The sequence below is a fragment of the Dermochelys coriacea genome, chromosome 1, assembly GCF_009764565.3.
Source record: "Dermochelys coriacea isolate rDerCor1 chromosome 1, rDerCor1.pri.v4, whole genome shotgun sequence".
NCBI lineage: Eukaryota > Metazoa > Chordata > Testudines > Dermochelyidae > Dermochelys > Dermochelys coriacea.
In genome coordinates, this window is record NC_050068.2 from 309,962,222 (window position 1) to 309,979,677 (window position 17,456).

Consider the following 17,456-nt stretch of genomic DNA (forward strand, 5'->3'; position numbering starts at 1 on the left):
AAGTGTTTCAACTGGACCTTAAAAGAGGTGCTCTGTAAGGTTCCCCTGCAGGAGTTCCACCAATAGGACCAACTTTTGTGGTTAACTATTATGAAAGTGCCCCAAGCATGCACAAAGTTCTTGCCCTTCAAATTATTGTATGGCTGAAATTCCTGCGGGCTATTGGACTTAATGAGGGAGGCCTTGGAGCACACTCTGTCAAAGACTCAGGGACTCTTGCAGTATGTCATTCAGTTACAGGAGTGCATGGTCAAGGTGGGGGACCTTGCAAAGGAGAATCTGCAGGCGGCCCAAGAGGTGCAAGAATATACCTACTACCAGGGAGCCCGGGTTTGCACCTTTGAGCCCAGAGACTGGGTACTCCTTCTACTCCCCTCGAAGGAATCGAAGCTCCTAGCCTGCTGGCAGGGCCCCTACAAAGTAATCTGCCAGAAGAAGAAACAAGTCTTCCATGTGAACCTCCTGAAACCCTGGTGGGAATGCAAGGGGCTGCTGATCATCCCGTATCCCCCCGAACTAGCTCTAGGTCTACAGGTCCCTGAGGCCACCGACTCTGAGGAGCCACAGTTGGGTGACACCCTAATCACAAAGCAGTGGAAACAAATCCACAGACTCTTATAAGCCTTCTCCAAGACCTTCACTGTGGTGCCCAGCCAGACATCCCTGATCCAGCATGCTGTGCTGGAAAACACAGCCTCTCCTGCAGCAGATGTAGGAAGTCATGGAGAAGGAAGTCCAGGCAATTGTAGAACTAGGGGTTGTAGAATGGTCACAGAGTGGCACAGCCCCATTGTGCTGGTCCTGAAGCCTGGGACCCTCTGGTTCTGCATCGACCTCTGGAGGGTGAATATAATCTCAAAGTCTGATGCCTACCAAATGACCTGGATTGTCGAACTCCTTGATCATCTCAGGGAATCTTGGTACATCACAACCCTTGATCTCACGAAGGGCTATTGGCAAATCACCTGGGCCTGAGCTCCAGGGAGAAGACAGTGTTTGCCACCCTGACAGGACTCTATCACTTCACTCAAATGCCCTTCAACCTTCACTGAGCCTCAGCGACCTTCCAGCTGATGATGGACCACCTCCTATGGCATACACTACAGCCTACTTGGATGATGTAATAGTGTACAGCCAGTGCTGGTAGGACCTTTTAAACCAGGTGATGGCCATCTTTTGGGCCCTGTGAGCCATTGGGCTCGCAAAATACCAAATCAGGTGGCAAGAAACCACCTACCTGGGATACACCTTGCAGGGGGTGGGGGCAAGTACACCCTCTCGTGGGGAAGATCCAAGTGCTGCAGGCCTGTCCTGCCCCGACCATCAAGAGGCAGGTGCGGCAGTTCCTGTGGCTGGATGGGTATTACCAATGATTCATGCCCCTGTTTGCTTCAATTGCAGCCCCCCAACTGAGCTCCTCACCAAGGGCAGCCCCAGTCAAGTATGCTGGACAGTGGAGTGTGAAGACTTCCAGACCCTCAAGATCACCTCTACTTGTATAGTATAAATGGGAGGCATCTCATTTGAGCATCTTTGCTTTGAACCTCTTGCTGTCATAACACTTATGAGAGAACTCCGCTGTACCATAATGCAGGTATTGATGACAGTTATTGATTTAGAAAAAAAATTAGGTCTGTTAACATCAATCTATTAGGCCCTGAGTATACTTTCATAGGCAGTTTCAGTATTACAGCTACTCACCTCATGATGGGCTGTAGTATGCCATTTAGAATTACGTCTAAATAAATACTTCTTACAGCATTCACATATTTATTCTGATCTCCACAGCTCAAATTCCACGTTCTTTACCTGACAATAAAATAACCACTGCAATTATGATTGGATTATGCTGTAACACAATAGAAACTACTGTGCATTTATGCATGCTCAGGCTAATTACATCTATAATAAATAACCAGCCACTGTGAATTACAGGGCTCTAATCCTATCAAGGAGTCTCAATAATGTCAGAAGCCAGGAGACCAAAGCTCAAGTGGTTTGTGCAGTTACCTGAGCTTCTAAATGGAATTACAGTTTCACAATTCAAAATAGGTTTCTTTTATATGTTTCATACAATGCATGGATCTGAGCCTGGATCCATGCTCTGCACCATCTGACTGTCTTCCAGCCTCCACAGAGCATTTCCATAGCTCCTCTCCCTCCAAGCTCCTTGGGACGTCTCTTGCATCCCTCCCCTGCATCAACTCCTAGGGCTTCTCTATTCCTCTGTGCCTTCACAAAGTATTACTGCCTCCTCACCCACTGCTGCTTCTTCTCTACAAGCTCCTGCTACACTGTCTTCCCCAGCTCCTTCTCAGCCTGTCTTCTTCCGTCACAGCTGCTTCTTCATACCTAGAATAGCTCTAACTTCTGCTCTAGGGGTTCTCTATGTTCTCCTGCTCTATCACTCACTATTGCTAGTTCAGCAGACAGCTTCTGAATATACTACTGCCGTCCATGTCAAAGTAACCCCACCTTTTCAATGGGACTATTTTATTCAAGGATGTAAATGCCTTGGGTCAGATTCTCCACTGTTACACCAGTGCAAACTCATTGAAAAAAATAAGGTTGTGCTGGTGTAATGAGGAGAATAGGGCAATATGGGCAACATGTGCACTTGCCTAGACAGATCTGAAGGGCTAGTCATCATTGAACACGTCAAAAGATAGAAGTCACACTACGTATTTGATCTTAAATATTTAATGCCATGAACCATGACTCACCATTAAAGTTTCATCACAATGGGAAGCTTGAATCAGGAACTGTTTGTTCTTTCACTGCAGATCTTGATGTATCACAGGTGTTCCTAATAAACCAAGAGGAGGTGGCAAAGTAAGAACACTATTTTGCTACTCATTTATATAGCGTATTCTGTATCAGAGAGCTAACTGCAGATATTCAGAGGTGCTGATCACCCATATTTAAATCAATAGGTGCTGTGAATGCTAAGCACCTTTGAAAATCAGACCCTATTGGCTTGTTCAGGCTCCCATTGTTGTTAATGACAAAAACTCCCATTGACTTCAATGGAGCAGGATCAAAACCTTTATAGGTGACCTTCATAGTTTCAAGTTCATGAATGTAAAGCTGTTTGAAGTTACAGATAAAACAAATGACAGTGTTTGGAACTTTGCCAATAAGAGCTCCATTTATTAATCACATTATTCCCTCTTCAAGAAAACAAACATGTTATAATATCTTTGGTTTACTAATTGTGGTTGCTCAATGAGTCTTTTTTAGGAATTTTATGCAACATGCCCCGTTTCTTTCCATTAAAGGACCCACACTTTCAAAACCAAACTAAATGTGGGTTATAGATACACTAGATATTTTAATGCATTGACAAGTGGGATCTATGGAATGGCTGCACAGGACCCTTTGTGACTCATAGAGTCATACATTTTAAGGCTAGAGGGGACTATTATGATCAGCTAGTTTGACCTCCTGCCTAACAAAGGTTATGAGCTTGATGCATAGCTCATAACTGGTCTTGGTAAATGATATAGGAAATTTATCAGGGCAGAACAGCCATGTCACCGGCAGTGTGAGGCAGCAGAGAAAGTCTGAGAGAACTGAGCCCAGGCACAGCAACAGGAGGAAACCGAGGTGGTACCAGTGTGTGGAAGGAAGGTGGCAGTATTAGAACCTGGGAAGAAGAGTGGAGAAACAGAAGTAGAAAAATCTCACTCTGGGTATGTCCACACTGCACACTTAGTCCAGGTTTTGATTTAGGTTTAAGCCCAAGCCCCCACACAAATCAGTCTGACTCAGTCAGCAAGCCCTAGGAACCCAGGTCCTAGGACCCTGCTAGAGGGGATGGGTCAGAGCTTGAGTCCTGGTGTGAGGCCTGTCGTTTTGCAATGTGAATGCAGGTACTGAGGCTAAAAGAGGCAGCTGCTGCATGGCGTGGATGTAATATTTTTGGAATAGGTAGAATTTAAATTATAGGGCTAGAATTCCATTAAAGAGCGTTAGTGTCTAGATTCCAAAACATGGCTAGACAGCTGGTGTGCTGTTACAGCTTATTATTGTTTCACTATTTACCTTGTCCTCCCTCCATTTATTTGTTTTATCCACCTGTTGTGCCTCATCATATCTGTAGTCCATAAACTCTTCCTCTTATTACTTTATGTATGCACAGTGTCCAGCACAGTGGGGCCCATTCCCAATCAGGGCCCCTAGCTGTATCTGTAATATAAATAATCAATAAAACTAATAATAATGGGATGTGTTCTTGGAGTAGAATGCAAGGAGTGACATGTAAAAGTTAATGACAGGCAAACCTTCCAAAGTTCAGTTCAGCACCCAGAAATTTGGAAGCTTATCAAATTAAATTGTAGATACAGAAACAGAATTGAATGGATTCATAGATTTTAAAGCTAGAGGAGACCATTAGATTGTCCAGGCTGACCTCCTGTATAATATAAACCATAGAATTCTATCCACTTACTCCTATAGTGAGCCCAATAACTTGAATTTGGCTAAATCATATCACTCAGAAAGGCATGCAATCTTGATTTGAAGAGATGGAGAATCCACAACTTCCCTTGCTGGTTAGTTCCAGTGGTTAATCACCCTGGCTGTTTAGAACATGTGGCTTATTTCTAAATTTAATTTGTCTGGATTTAGTTTCCAGCCATTGGTTCTTGTTATGCCTTTTTCTGCAAAAGAGCCCCTTAGTACCCAGTATTTTCTCTTTGTGAAAGTACTTATAGGCCATAATCATATCACCTCTTGATCTTCTTTCGGATAAGTTATATAGGTTGAACTGGTTACGTATCTCAGTGTGAAGTATGAACATATAAGAATTTCTGTTGCCTTCTAGGGAATTTTCTGATATGTGGCGACACATGCTATCTGCTTTAGTATGTCCTCAGTAAATGATACTATCAGATGCTGTTAGTTACAGGGTAAGGACTACATTCTAGTACTCTATTTTATTTTCAGTAAAAACATTTCAGCAACAAACTACCATTGCAATGTGAACATAATGTAACTGCAGAAATGCCATAGCAACAGACGAGGCCAGAGAAAAAATAACCAGCTAGCATTTGAAATACAGATAACCAAAAGGTTTTTCACAGCCATGGGATCTGTAAATGCAAACAAATCTCACAGCCAAAGTTCTAATAAATGCTGTGCAAAACAGCTTTTTGCAGCCTTATTTCTGGGAGGAGAGTCTGGACCTTAGTTCAGACCCGTCCAGAGTGAGAGACTCTGTAAAGCCTCACTTCTACTGGGAGGCTGTCATGCACCCTGCTTGAATCCAGCAACATTCCCTTTTGCAGCTGGGCTCCTGGACTATCGCAGCACTATGGACAAGCAGTTGTGCTGGTTTCTGAGAGAGTGTTAGTTAGTCCTTTGTTCGCCAACCACTGGATAGACTGGATGGGATCTATGCATGTCAGTTCAAATGAGCTTCCTTATGGGATCTGTAGATTTGTACAACCACTTAGGAAGAAAAAAATTGAGATTTTATTCCTAAGAAACAACAAAACAGTAATGTGCATTGCCTTTGTCAGACTGTTTCTGTTACTATGGAGTTTGAAGGAATGTGGATATTTCTGCTGCCTTCCATGCTTTTTCCTAGAATTCAGAATTTCTGCCCCATCCCTTGGTATTAAAAGAACAAAGGTAAATTATGTTGTACGTCAAGTTTGAATTGGTTGAGTATCCTTCTCATGTATTGTTGCCCTTATTTTGATGCATCATCTTTACTTCCCTCCCTTCTTTCCACAAGATTCTATAGTCCATTTATACCTGTTATTTAAGCTTTTCATTACAGAAAATACCAGGTAGTTACACATATCTCAACAGAAACCTAAACCAGGCATCGACTAACAAGTGCCTCGCCTAGTCTTGTTGACTCATCCAGCTTTGTCCTTGCGGATTGTTTACTGAGTATTCCTTGTGCTTGCAAATTTCAGAGCTTGTATTTATTTGAACTTAGAAAATGAGCAATCAGTATGAGGTTCACACAAATATCCAGATTTTATCTGTGTTTCTTACATGTGAAAAACAAATGATTAGTCGGGTACAGTAATTGCCTCTGGGTTGGTTTCAGATTGAAAAAGCCTTTCTGCCCAAATCTGGTCATTGAGTTATTTTTTTCTTAGGGGCCCCTGCAGAAGTGACTTGCACACTATGCCAGTGGAACCCTCTGGTCTCCAGCTCCCTTCTGTATGAAGCATTTTGGGTTTCTTCAATTTTCTAGCTTTTATGTTGGCTGCATCACCTATTAAAGAGTTTAGATGGTTGCCACAGTTTATTCACAGCATATAGCTCTTCCACACAAAAAAGCAGTCATAGACCTCCACTAGAACAGTGACTGGCACAGTATGAGAACCTAGGAAAGATTAATAGATTTAAGACCAGAAAGGACCATTATGATTATTTTGTTGACTTAGGCTCCTAAGTCCCATTTTTAGAAGTGACTTAGGAACTTATAAACATAAGTTACATTGAGAGTCAATCACTCCTAAGGCTCCTAAATGCCCAAGGCATTTGGGCCCCTAAGTCATGGTGTTTTTAGGTAGATCACCAATGGACTGTAGTTTCCTCAGGAAGTCAGTGGTGTCTCGAAGATAGCTGGGAGTGCTGGTAACGAAGGGGCTGAGGAGGGAGTCTACATAGCCAGACAATCCTGCTGTCAGGGTGCCAATGCCTGAGTTGATGGGGCGTCCAAGATTTCCAGGTTTATGGATCTTGGGTAGCAGATAGAATACCCCAGGTCGGGGTATGTCTGTGCGGATTTGTTCTTGTGCTTTTTCAGGGAGTTTCTTGAGCAAATGCTGTAGTTTCTTTTGGTAACTCTCAGTGGGATCAGAGGATAATGGCTTGTAGAAAGTGGTGTTGGAGAGCTGCCTAGTAGCCTCTTGTTCATACTCCGACCTATTCATGATGATGACAGCACCTCCTTTGTCAGCCTTTTTGATTATGATGTCAGAGTTGTTTCTGAGGCTGTGGATGGCACTGTGTTCTGCATGGCTGAGGTTATGGGGTAAGCGATGCTGCTTTTCCACAATTTCAGCTCGTGCACGTCGGCAGAAGCACTCTATGTAGAAATCCAAGCTGCTGTTTCGACCTTCAGGAGGAGTCCACCCAGAATCCTTCTTTTAGCACTCCCAGCTATCTTCGAGACACCACTGACTTCCTGAGAAAACTACAGTCCATTGGTGATCTACCTAAAAACACCATCCTAGCCACTATGGCTGTAGAAGCCCTTTACACCAACATTCCACACAAAGATGGACTACAAGCCGTCAGGAACAGTATCCCAGATACTGTCACGGCTAACCTGGTGGCTGAACTTTGTGACTTTGTCCTCACCCATAACTATTTCACATTTGGTGACAATGTATACCTTCAAATCAGCGGCACTGTGATGGGTACCCGCATGACCCCACAGTATGCCAACATTTTTATGGCTGACTTAGAACAACGCTTCCTCAGCTCTCGTCCCCTAATGCCCCTACTCTACTTGTGCTACATTGATGACATCTTTATCATCTGGACCCATGGAAAAGAAGCTCTTGAGGAATTCCACCATGATTTCAACAATTTCCATCCCACCATCAACCTCAGCCTGGACCAGTCCACACAAGAGATCCACTTCCTGGACACTACGGTGCTAATAAGCGATGGTCACATAAACAGCACCCTATATCCGAAACCTACTGACCGCTATTCCTACCTATATGCCTCTAGCTTTCATCCAGATCATACCACTCGATCCATTGTCTACAGCCAAGCTCTACGATATAACCACATTTGCTCCAACCCCTCAGACAGAGACAAACACCTACAAGATCTCTATCATGCATTCCTACAACTACAATACCCACCTGCTGAAGTGAAGAAACAGATTGACAGAGCCAGAAGAGTACCCAGAAGTCACCTACTACAGGACAGGCCCAACAAAGAAAATAACAGAAAGCCACTAGCCATCACCTTCAGCCCCCAACTAAAACCTCTCCAACACATCATCAAGGATCTACAACCTATCCTGAAGGACGACCCATCACTCTCACAGATCTTGGGAGACAGGCCAGTCCTTGCTTACAGACAGCCCCCCAATCTAAAGCAAATACTCACCAGCAACCACACACCACACAACAGAACCACTAACCCAGGAACCTATCCTTGCAACAAAGCCCGTTGCCAACTCTGTCCACATATCTATTCAGGGGATACCATCATAGGGCCTAATCACATCAGCCACACTATCAGAGGCTCGTTCACCTGCGCATCTACCAATGTGATATGCCATCATGTGCCAGCAATGCCCCTCTGCCATGTACATTGGCCAAACTGGACAGTCTCTATGTAAAAGAATGAATGGACACAAATCAGACGTCAAGAATTATAACATTCAAAAACCAGTTGTAGAACACTTCAATCTCTCTGGTCACTCGATTACAGACCAGAGTGGCTATCCTTCAACAAAAAAGCTTCAAAAACAGACTCCAACGAGAGACTGCTGAATTGGAATTAATTTGCAAACTGGATACAATTAACTTAGGCTTGAATAGAGATTGGGAATGGATGAGTCATTACACAAAGTAAAACTATTTCCCCATGGTATTTCTCCCCCCCCCCACCACTGTTCCTATGATATTCTTGTTAACTGCTGGAATTAGCCTACCTTGCTTGTCACCATGAAAGGTTTTCCTCCTTTCCCCCCCCCCCCTGCTGCTGGTGATGGCTTATCTTAAGTGATCACTCTCCTTACAGTGTGTATGATAAACCCATTGTTTCATGTTCTCTGTGTGTGTATAAATCTCTCCTCTGTTTTTTCCACCAAATGCATCCGATGAAGTGAGCTGTAGCTCACGAAAGCTTATGCTCTAATAAATTTGTTAGTCTCTAAGGTGCCACAAGTACTCCTTTTCTTTTTGCGAATACAGACTAACACGGCTGCTACTCTGAAACCTGTCATTAGTTGGATGATCATCCTTACAAATCAACACATGGGCTATTAAATCATTCATTTGGGATAGAGATCACTTCTCACCCACATGCTGAGGTATTACTGAATACACAGAGTTGCTTTCATGTTTGGAAACAAAACAAAGACTATTTCTAGGCATTTACTAGGTATTATAAACACAATGGGAGAAATTCTGTCCACAAATACATGCTCAAAGCTCACACCATGTTTTTACAGTGCCTAGTACAATGAGATCCTAGTCCATAACAAGGCCTCCTAGGTTCTATGGTAATACGTATAAGTAATAACGATCCCAGTGATGTCCAGGGGAGCTAAGTCTCTTAGGGCAGAATTTGGCTCAAAGTGCTCTGGAAAGGCGCAGAGACCATCATGTGTAGTGACTTAGCTTGATATTCTACAGCATTACATATTTGTTCTAAATATGTAACTGCTAACTTAGGAGTGAATGATATGGTTGTTACTGATCAAAGAGAAAGTACAACAGAATTATTACTTTGAAGGAATACTATATAGGTCAGGGTATAATGGACGTAAAGACAAAGTTTTCACAAACAGGGTGAACTTTCCTATGGCACTAACTGCAAGAGGATACTCTGCATTAATAGAGTATACACTACTCTCATTACAGTACTTAATTGTTTTCAAACCACAGGTCTTGGATAACAAAAGCTTATGAATTCTTTATAGACACGTATTAATGTTCTCAGTCAAATATGCTTGAAAGACATTGTGAGTTGTTATTCTTCAGGTAAATAAACATCACACAATCTATGAAAAATAAGGGTCTGTAGAATCCCATTTTCTCACTCCCCCAAACATTTCCCTCCCACACTGCTTGCACTTCATTTTAATGTAACACAGTAGCTGTTGTTAATGACTTTTTCAATTACGAAATATTAAATTCAATACGTTAGGCCAACATTCTGCTCTTGGAAGCAAATGCTAACCCTAGTGTCTAGTCTGCGCTGCTGGGCTGGATGTAGAAAAATGTGCAGGGAGAGCTAGGGAAGGCATACTTCCCAAATCCCAAATCCGAGGAATGGCTTCACAGTGGTACATTGGGCCATTGGCTAAAAAAGTCTGGCCATGCTTAAGATGGCTATAGTGTGTAGAGGGTATACTGTCTGTGCAGCAGTGGGCCCACTGGCCTTGCCCATCCCTCAATCTGTCCATGCTCCTCTGTCACTCTTGCCTCCATGGACTAATGCGCAGGGAGCTCCTGTGAACCTGAACTCCGCAGCATACAGTGAGAGACACTTAAATCCAGCACCCTCCTTTGTGCAGCGAGTTGCACCACAGACCTGATTCAAAGCCCACAGAGTTCACTGGGAGTCTTTCCATTGACTTCACGGGGCTTTGGAGGCAACTCTACAGTCACTGAGGGTATGTCTACATGGGATAAAACCCCATGGCACAACCACCACTGGGCCAGGACAGCTGACTTGGGCTTTTGGGACCCGGGCTGCGTGGCTAAATATTGCTGTGTAGATTCAGACTCAGGCTAGAGCCCGAGCTATGGGACCCTCCACCCTCACAGTGTCTCAGAGCTCCAGCTCCAGCATGAACTCAAATGTCTACTTTAGCCCCACAATCTGAGCCCCAGGAGCCCGAGTCAGCTGACCCGCATGCCATCTGTGGGTTAGATAAGGGCTGGATTTGCTCCTGAGTTGCTTTGGTAAAAGCCCATTTTGGTAAATGAAGTTGCATTGATATAAATGAGTAGCACTGTGACCCATTACAATAGGTAAAAGATTGCACATGTAAGCGGGGGAATAGTCCCACTATTGTGGGGAACTTTCCTAGCTTCTGCACTACCCCGGTGAAGTGGGCTAGTGAAAGGATCTGAGTCCTTGCTCCCACTTCCTTTACCCAGTGGCCTCCCTGCCCTTGAGGGCTCCCCTTCCACTCTCCCTGTCTGGCAGAGTCCTCGTAACCCAACAAAGCTGGGCCAGGATTCCCTGGGGGGCTCGACCCCCAACCCTGCTGTGGTCACCTAGGACAGGGGCTAGGGTGTCCCCACATCCGGGTACTCTCTCTGCACTGGGCACTTCTCTGACCCACTGACCACTACATACAATTTAAAGCAAATGCAAGTTATTTAATCAACAATTAATTTTAAAAGGAATAAGGGAAAATGGGAAAGGTTAAAGGAAACACATCACCCTGCTCTGTGGCAGGGAACATCACAAACAGTGTCTCTGGAACGTCCGGGCAGTTCACAGTCTGTTCCTTGTAAGGCCCAGGCCATCTTCTCAGGCCCCGTGCTGCAGGGATGTTGCGGGTTGGACACTCGCTCTGGTGGTGGCCACAGGTTCTAGGTGGCAGGGCCCTTTTTCCCAGCGTTGCCCCCACCCTGTCGGGGTACCAATCCCCCTCCAATCTGGCCTGCAGAACCTCCTGGCTGAGGCGTCTCCCTGTCCTGGGCCCACTGCCCAGGGTCTCCCCTCGCTCTCCCCAGCTGCTCACAACACCCGGTTCTGGACTACTCCAGCCCCCGCCCCAGCTCCAACTCCAGGTCCAGCTCTTCAGCACGGCTGCTGCCTCTGCCTCAGCTCCCGGGCTGCTTCTCTGGCCCTCTGGCTCTGGTTGCTACAGCTCTGCTCCCAGGATACCTCTGCTCTGCAGGCTGCTTCTGTGACTCTGCTCCCAGCACTGACCTGCTTCCTGGGCTGCTTTTCTGGCCCCTCTGGCTCTGGTTGCTGCAGCTCTCCTCCCAGGGCAAGTCTGCTCTCTCTGGGCTGTGCCTCTGGCTTTGGGGCTGCAGCTCTGCTCCCAGGACAGGGTTCTGCTCTCTCTGGGCTGTTTTTTTCTGGTCCCTCTGGATCTGGCACAGGCTCTGCTCCCCATCTTAGCTTCAGGGGCCCCTGCTTTCTCCTTAGCTTGGCCCCACTCTGTCTGACCCAGGCAATTGCAGCTCCACAGAGGATGGATACCTCCCTGGCCTCCTGATTCCCTGATTAGGCCTGCCCGCCCTGTCATTCAGGCTGACCTGGAGCATTGGCCTCTCCTCATTGTTCCTGGGGGCTGTAAGTCTCAGGGTCCTGATTCCCCATCGACCCTTCCCCCTTTTTAGTACAGGGAGCTAGCAACTAAAGCACCCCCACTGAATGTTAGTAAGGGGCAACAGTCCCCTTACTCACAGTTGCACTCACTATAAATATTTCACAGTGCAGTTCAAATGAAAAGCAATGATTATTGAGATCTTATGCTCTCTCTCTCTCGCTCCGCTCAACTCTTTGATAGCTTCATGATTAGTTATGAGCTGAATATTTTTTAAAATTCTAAAAACCGTCCCAACCCCATCCAAGTCCCCTCCCTTCTTGTTCTTCTATAAAGAGTAAGTCTGACTTTGTGAAATGTTCTCATTTTTCTCATCCTGTGGAATTACAGTATGCTCTCTTTATAGTGAGTATATGATGCAACTGGCAAGTGTTAAATAGATGGCCACCCACTATGTGATAATGGTGGATGGTAGCGAAAATGCAGTAAAAGTCCATCAAATAAAGGACCAGATTCCTTAGGCAACAGTAGAAATCCCAGGGATGAGGCAGTCGAGCATCATTTCCTGCTTAAGATAAAAAACATTAGTATCCAATCAAAATAGTTTGGAAGCACAGGGGGAAAAAATGTAGACGAGGTCCTGAGATCTAGATGTGAAGGGACCCTATTAGCTGCACTTGTTAACTGTCCACAAAACAATGCATAAATCTGTAGTGCAGGCTGTTTGGAAAAATAAAAGCACTATATAAACCAGTTTATAATTTTTACAGTTCCTCATTGCAGCTGGCAATTTCTGAAATAGATGATCTCATAGTCTGCAGTGTGCCTGCCAGATAGCTTGCATGCAGTTAGATGCCTTTGTGCTGCAGACCATAGAAACCTGCATAAAATTGGCCTTCTTTCCTTAATAGAGCTGCATGAACAAAGATGAGTTTGTTGCTGACCAAGAACTGAAAGCTTTGTTTTGTAAGTCTCTCTGAATGTATCACACTTTGCCAAAGGAGAAAGTCCTCATCTAGAAAGAAAGAAAGAAAGAAAGAAAGAAAGAAAGAAAGAAAGAAAGAAAGAAAGAAAGAAAGAAAAGTAAGCGGAAACCAGACAACAAATCAAAGTGCATACCCTTCTGGTGGATATTTGCGTCTAAAGTGGGCTGAAACTTTTGTGGATACTGGTCACATTTCACAAGCTGAATAAAAATGAAAGAAAAAGGAACTTTAATTAATGGGATGCCTTTTGATTTGTAGAGCAAAACTGCCAGAGCAGATGTACCAGCAAAGAGGATTAGATTGTCCCTTCTCTGATGCACTGAAAATGTCTTTTCCCCCCTGTAGTAGCCCCCATTGAGGAGAGGCTGCCTTTAGTGTCTAAGTTTCAGCACTGCTAAAGAAACTGTTGTATTTGGGTACAATGGGCAGCTCTCACAAGACCAGACAGAATATGTGAGGAGAGAGCTAATATTCCTTTAAATCCAAGGTTGATTTCACTTTAGTATTTAAAAGAGGTCCAAGTAAAAGAGAATTTCTGAGTCTGAATACACTCAAAGCCTATCAAACATGTATTAAAGAGAATCCTGAAATAGTCATAAATAATGTTAATCTTTTTGGAAAAACTCATAGGGTATAAGTCAGTTAAAGAAATTTACACCTAATTTTGTTTTACTTATATATTTTAATTTAGTCTGTTCACTTTTTTCTGAGATCTTCATCTGTAGTTGTAGTTCTCCTTTAATTAGATTGTAATAATGAACTGCACATTTAACTGATTAATTCTGGTTAGAAAAATCAGAATGATTAACAAATCATGTTGCTATTTCAACTGCAAAACATTTAACAGTATGTTTTAAAAACTCTACTTTGACAGAAAATAATGATCCACTGTTATCACCTGTGAAATAAGGAGTATAGGAATGCCGTCTTTATTACCATTGCCTGGGTCAGGTTCATTTTGAATTTTTTTAGTATTAAGAAGAAGCAAAAAAACACAATTAGGACCTGATGTCACTGAAAACATCCGTGGCCATCTCACTGGTGCTCACTTGGAAGACTGCTCATTTATACTAGCCAAACTTATCCTGGAGAAGACTGACCTGCTGCAGAAATTAAATAAAAAGCTCCATTTTCATGTCTATGAGCTGTTTCCATGGTAAGTGTGTCTGCATGAGGGGAGGAAAGCAAGAGATCATTTCTCTGACTTCCCTAAAGCAATAGATTTTGTTTTGAAGGAATGAGAAGAAATGGACCTTCAGGCCTCAATGGTTATTTCCTCCTTGCCCTGTCTGACTTCTAAAATGGAGCTGTCAGCTAAGGCTTCCCTTACAAAGAACAGTAACTTCGGACCACACTTCTTCCTTGCATTAGTTAGACAGCAAAACGCCTACCCTGATGTCAAATTCCCTGGTGACATTCTGAAGGGCCTGGCCATATGTGATGTTCAAGATGGTAATGTCACAATGTTCATCCTGGTTAGCATTCTGCAGTTACTGGAGTGGGAATGTCCTTTTCTGAGAAGAGAAATGCCTTCATGGTTGCACAGCCCAGAAGTTTCTGTGGGCCCACAACCATGAAAGCTTTTTCTTGAATGAGGGCTTGTATCCTAAAACTTACCCAAAATTGCTGAAACTACCTCAGCACACCACTAATGCATTTCTATAGATTTCAGCCAAAGCTAAAAGGAGAAAGCATAGTCTCATTGTATAAAAATAGAAGTTCCACTTAAGAGATGCAGCCAAAAGAATTTGGGGCTACAGTCATATACAATATCCTGAGTCTGCACAAATAACATTCTGAGAGGTGAAAGAGAATCATCTTACATATGGAAATATTACTTTATACAGTTTTGCTTATGTACAGATTTTGTCTTTTCTATTGGAGTGCCACAGTGAAAAGATAGAGAATATCTCTGGAAGCAATAGAATCATTCACAACAATAGACATTTTTAAGTGCACCCACAGCAGGTGTTTTCATAGATTTATATATACTAAGGTCAGAAGGGATCATTATGATCATCTAGTCTGACCTCCTGCACAATGCAGGCAATAGAATCTCACCCACCCACTCCTGCGAAAACCCTCTCACCTATGTCTGAGTATTGAAGTCCTCAAATTGTGATTTAAAGATGTCAAGGAGCAGAGAATCCTCCAGCTAGTGACCCGTGCCCCATGCTACAGAAGAAGGCGAAAAACCTCCAGATCCTCTTCCAATCTGCCCTGGAGGAAAATTCCTTCCCGACCCCAAATATGGTGATCAGCTAAACCCTGAGCATATGGGCAAGATTCACCAGCCAGATGCCCAGGAAAGAATTTTCTGCAGTAACTCAGATCCCACCCCATCTAACATCCCATCACAGGCCATTGGGCCTATTTACCATGAATATTTAAAGATCAATTAATTACCAAAATCATGTTATCCCATCATACCATCTCCTCCATAAACTTATCGAGTTTAATCTTAAAGCCAGATAGGTCTTTTGCCCTCACTGTTTCCCTTGGAAGGCTATTCCAAAACTTCACTCCTCTGATGGTTAGAAACCTTTGTCTAATTTCAAGTCTAAACTTCCCAATGACCAGTTTATATCCATTTGTTCTTGTGTCCACATTGGTACTGAGCTTAAATAATTCCTCTCCCTCTTCAGTATTTATCCCTCTGATATATTTATAGAGACCAATCATATCTCCCTTCAATCTTCTTTTAATTAGGCTAATCAAGCCAAGCCCCTTGAGTCGCCTTTCATAAGACAGGTTTTCCATTCCTCGGATCATCCTAGTAGCCCTTCTCTGTACCTGTTCCAGTTTGAATTCATCCTTCTTAAACATGGGAGACCAGAACTGCACACAGTATTCCAGGTGAGGTCTCACCAGTGCCTTGTATAACGATACTAAAACCTCCTTATCTCTACTGGAAATACCTCGTCTGATGCATCCCAAGACCGCATTAGTACCTAATATAAACTTTTAAAAAATTACCATGTTAATTACGTTCTATGTGGGGCCACGCAAAACATAACAAAGATCCAAAGAAAAGCTACACTAAAAGTGATTTGGATCTCAAGAATTTTCTTTTACGTCTGATATTGGCCTTTTTCAATGGCCAGTGCAACATTTTATAAAGAATTTTTGTCAAAAACGGGGAATACTCAGTGATTCTTATCAGTCCCTTTGCTATTAGAACAGATTTTCTTAGGCATGAAATCTTGCAGAAGAAATTAGCTGCCTTGTGTTTTGAGTTAGAAAAAGTAACTGGAATAGAGCTTCCGTCCATTCCCTTTTGCCAAGATAAGAATCATCACTCACAGGCATGGTGAAAGAGGTCTTGGGGAAACTCATCCAATGAGCCATAGGGAGGGGAAGAGAAGATTTAAAACTAAGATGGAAATAAATCAGCAAAAAATAAAACAGTAGCTGTTGAAGCCAGTGGTAGGTGATACTGGTTCTCCTTTGTTTCACTGGTGGGATACTGTGATAGGATGCCTGCGCCACACAGATATAGAAAGGGTTAACCGTGCCCTGTCCCAAAAGGAGCAGTGGAGGCGAGTCCTCTGAGTGGTCGAGAGAAACTATGTAAGGCACAACCAATCAGGGATAGGATACAAGGAGCAACCAATCAGGGCCCAGTGGGCTCACATAAAAGGAGCTGCAGGGCCAGAGTGGGACAGTGGATGCTGGGAGCTTAGGAAGTAAGCACTGTGTCCCTGGAGGGCTGAGAGAACTGTAAGCATCTTGGACCGAGCAGCTGCTAGCAGGGACTAAAAGAGCAAGGGGGAGCTCCTGATTGGCAGTGGGCAGCTGAGGGCCCTGAGGTGAGGGCAAAGAAGGTGCTGGGGCCATGGGGAAGTGGCTCAAGGAAATATAGCAGCATTGATGGAAGTTAAAGAGGCGAAGCAGGAGGCTGCTATTTACATGGTTTCTGCATTGGGACCTGGAGTAGCAGGTGGGCCTGGGTCCCTGCCACTTGCCATTGGAGAAGTGGCTGGACAATAAGACTGTGATACATCCTGTCCCACCCACCCCCCCACCCCAGAAGGGGGAAATAGACAGTGACATGACTGGAGGGCTGAATTGCGAAGAGGACACTGCAGTTCCAGAAGCCAAGAGAAAGGCTGTAGGCAGAAGCAGAGACAGAGTGATGGTGTGCAGATTGTGGACGGGGGTGTCAGCCTCAAACTAATCTCCAAAGCAACCAGGGGGAGGTGCCAGTCGGGCGGTGAGGGATGCACCACATGACAGATACATAAAGGACATCAATGTCCTCTCTTGAGGGAACTACAGCTAGGTATCTAGGAGGCCATAAATGCTTTTAAGTAGCAGAACAATCATTTTGGGGTCAAATTCTACTCTCTCACTTTTGTAACCCTGTTGGGCTTGGATGAGAACTAGCTGGCTGAGGTTTAATTCACACAAGATGAAGAATGCTAGTGGTTTGAAAAAAAGCACTGGTGTAAGTGAGAGCAGAATTTAGCCCTACAAATATAAACCCAAATATACCACTTCTCTCCCAAGTGTTATGATGT